We start from the raw sequence: 4,140 nt of genomic DNA, 5'->3' as shown, positions 1-4,140 counted from the left end.
AAGCAATAAAAATGAAAAGCAACTACACACAGAGCCAACAAACATAACGCTAGATAGAAGAATACACATATACTGTATGATTTGATTCATATAAAGTTCAAAAAAAAATAAAGTTCACAAATCAGCCAAAGTAAAATACAGTGAGGAGTGATATATTCTTGTAAAGTAGGGATGCAAACCTGGGGTCTGAAAATACAAAAAAAGAATTTATTATTTAAAAAGTCAAAATAGAGATTATTTTTATTTTATTTTATTTTATTTTTTTATTTTATTTTATTTTATTTTACTTATTTATTTATTTATTTATTTATTTATTTATTTATTTTTTTTAATATGGAACGCTTCACGAATTTGCGTGTCATCCTTGCGCAGGGGCCATGCTAATCTTCTCTGTATCGTTCCAATTTTAGTATATGTGCTGCCGAAGCGAGCACTAGAGATTATTTTTAGACAGAATAAAGGCTAGTACTGGTTGGGAGGAATATCACACAGCACTTTTGGCATAATGACACTATTTTTTTTTCTCATGAGACAATGGTGACAAAGGAGTACACATTAAAATAATTCGTTGAACTGTGCATTTAAGCCTTACACATTTTATATATAACTTATATTGAACAATAAATTATCTATAAATAAAAAACATGAATTTTATGGGAGACTTGCCTTAAAAATTCTTCTTAACTATGGTGTTATATCTAGCTACAACCTATGCTTGGAATAATTCAGCTCCTTATTAATAAATTTACCAATATATATGAAGACTGCCCATATTTCTGTATCCAACTTTACTTCCAAATTTCATGTGACTATAAACAAGTTTTAGTGTTTAAATTTCAAAGAAGATTTAACGAAGAACCTTTGTGTAACTCATAAACATATTTCTGGATGAAAGATATTTGTCCTTAAATCTTTATTTGCAAAGTTTGAACTACTGAGAGACCTATATGCTTCATAGTCTTTAAGCTACCTAACTCAAAGTTTTAGGATAATTTTGTTGATCCATCTACTCATCGTTTTAACTATCCATTAACTCATTTGATTATTCAACAGATGGTAACTGGACCACCCAAAATACTAGTACAACGTATAAACTCTGTAGTACAATGTATAAACTCTGTATTATTCTTCAGTGCATCTGTTAGTGTATCTGAGTAGTATATTCATTACACTACAAGAACAGAGAAGTTGGGGCAACTAATCTACCGGGGAGTGCTTTTCGGTGACGTTGTGGTGACCTTGATACTGGACGTGACCGTTAGGTCTAAAACTGAGTTATTCACCTAGAGAAAGATTTCTTATGCCAGTAAAATCCAGTTTGGAAAAGAATCAGAACACTACCACAAAACGGTGAAAAATACACCTGTGGAAATAGCTGGGTGAATTACTGTAAATAAATCCTTTTGCTCCAATGAGCTCAAACACTGCTTAAACTCAGATGATCAAAATGATCTGGGGGCACCTGGGTGGCTCAGTCGGTTAAGCCTCTGACTTCCGCTCAGGTCATGATCCCCCTGCGCACAGATCAGAGGCCTGCATAGGGTTCTGTGCTGACAGCATGCAGCTGAGAGCCTAGAGTCTGCTTCAGATTCTGTCCCTCTCTCTCTCTAATATGAATAAAGACATTTCAAACATTAAAAAATAATGATCCAGAACTACTTTATGAAGCAACTACTTTAGATGTCATATATGATTATTACAGTTGAGATTTAAAAGAATACGGTCAGCCAATAACACCTCATTTATATAGAACAAAGATCTCTCTAACCAGATGTAAATGCATTATGTATACATCTTACACCACCAAACATTTATACAAAAGGCAAATTCAACCAGGTTACAGGCACTAAAAAGTAAGTAAATAGAACGGCTTGAAAATTTCTAGTTAGCCAAGTGCAATTCAATTTGACAATCTCAGGTTTGTTTTCTGTGAAGAGGGATAGTTGGCTTGTTGGGAATGTTAGATCTCTCAGTTTCAATACATTAAAAAATAGTTCAGCTCAATATGAACATTAAAAGATATGAAAAACTGAAGAGAGTTTAGAAGAGACTACTAGTATTTCTGGGCGGCTGAAATACAGAGAATTTATGAGGAATGACCGAGGTATCCGAGAAGGTTAACAAGGAAGCAAAAAAAAAAAAAACAAAAACATTTGAAGGACTCTGGCTGGGAAGTATGGATTTCTCTGACAACTCCACAGTGGAAAACTTACCTCTATGACTATTAGTTACTGAGTGGAACATGTAATTACAGTAAAATTATTCATTATAAAAGATTATTAGTTATCACAACAATTGCTAATTACTAAATGATCTTTAAAATGAATGGCCTGTCTAAATAGTAGTTAAATCCAAAGGACATAATTTATGTAGCTGTTATTCAGAAAACTATATATATATTTTTTTTTTCTGTATATGTATACAAAATGAGTAATAGATTTTGCTTTTAGAGTAATATCGAGCTGGGCAGACTTACAAACTTATTTAAATTCTATGACCCATGAATATCTTGATTCATACAGAGTACAGGGAAATAGCCCCTGAGACTACCTAATATGGTTCCCCTTGATTTGGGAAGCCAGAGGCTTAAAAAGACAGTCTACATTTGTCCACACTGACATATGAAGTGAGTTTGGAACTCAGATTCCACAGTGGAGAAGAAAGGTCCGTCATTAGATATTTTTGTATAGAAGCTGGGAAATCCAAGATCAAGTTGCAGGCAGATTCTGCCTCTGGCAAGAGCCCATTTTCTGATTCAGAGATGGCCTTCTTTTCACTGTTTCCTCCCACAGTGGAAGGGGCAAGCTAGCTCTGTCAGGGCTTTTATAAGGGTACTAATCCCATTTTTGAGGGTTCTGTCCTGAAGACCTACTGGTCACCTCAGCAAAGACCAAGACCTCATCTCAACTACCTGCATGTTGAGGATTAGGCTTCCCCGTATGGATTCTGGGGGGACATAAACATTCAGTCCACTGCCAAATCCATCTGCTTAAACTGGAACATCTAAAACGACAGAAGCTACCAAAACCCAATCAATCAGTTTGGAATTATGCCAACCTTTTTTTAGTTAAGTTCCCAAATGTTTGAAACCATGTAAATTTAGAAGTATTCTGAAAAGAGAAAAATACTATTACCAAGTCATGTTTACCTTTCATATATGACTGCATTAATTCAAATAATAATTTTTAATTTTTGAATTAAAAATAAAATTTTAAGATTCACCTACACAGAAAATACCAGTTATGCAACGTGAGGAGTGTTATTTAGTCGTAAAGCCTTGCCATAATCTTGGCATAAGCGCTATTTTTTATTTTTACTTTTTTAAGTATTTTTTTTACATTTATTTATTTATTTTTGACAGAGAAAGACAGAGCACAAGTGAGGGAGGGGCAGAAAGAGAAGGAGACACAGAATCTGAAGCAGGCTCCAGGCTCCGAGCTGTCAGCACAGAGCTCGAAGCGGGGCTCGAATTCACAAACTGTGAGATCATGGCCTGAGCCGAAGTCGGACACTTAACCGACTGAGCCACCCAGGCACCCCAACACTATTTTTTGTAATTCAGATAAATATATTGACATATACTTACTTAATTGTTACTCAGATCTGAAATTTTGAGTTCTGAAATTTTAGAACAAAATTCTTTTGTCTTAACACAGGCCTTATTTCAGTTAAAGGATATGAAGATTAACAATATTTTACACATAGGACCAGGATGTTGGCGAGTTTAATTTGAAATTATTTCCTGAGCTCCATTTCAGCAAAACTGCATTGATTTTGCCCTAGCTTATTCCCAAGATTTAGTTGGATTCTCATTTTTAAGAAAAAATATTTTCAAATGCAGTCATCAAATATCAGACTATTTCATTACAAAACTTTATTTCAAAAATATGTCTCTACTCAAAGAGTTGTTTATATCATAAAATAGTTGCTAGCCAGAAGAGACATGGTTATTTTTAAATAATCCAGCTTCACATATAACCAACTAAAATAGCATACTACTAGACCTTCCAAAGGGAAAAACAGCAACCCAGCACTTTACCAGCCATATGTTTTGAATGAAGTTTAGAAAAGTCTGCTTCATCTGTTAAAGTAGATTCCTTCTTGAATTATCAGAGAGAAGTTTGATAGTTCATTTCAAAT

The 4,140-nt window shown here is 34.1% G+C and overlaps 1 non-coding gene across 1 annotated transcript; it reads right to left on the bottom strand.

The window, feature by feature from the left end:
• Positions 1-327: 327 nt before the first annotated feature.
• Positions 328-434, bottom strand: LOC128776723 (U6 spliceosomal RNA). Its single transcript, XR_008421902.1, has one exon. It is a non-coding gene; the product is annotated as a U6 spliceosomal RNA (small nuclear RNA).
• Positions 435-4,140: the final 3,706 nt, after the last annotated feature.

This window comes from Panthera pardus, unplaced genomic scaffold, assembly GCF_024362965.1.
Source record: "Panthera pardus isolate Hobbes unplaced genomic scaffold, ASM2436296v1 HiC_scaffold_13, whole genome shotgun sequence".
In the NCBI taxonomy this organism is placed as follows: domain Eukaryota; kingdom Metazoa; phylum Chordata; class Mammalia; order Carnivora; family Felidae; genus Panthera; species Panthera pardus.
Note: the sequence above shows the minus strand (reverse complement) of the source record. Positions and strands in the feature narration are given on the sequence as shown.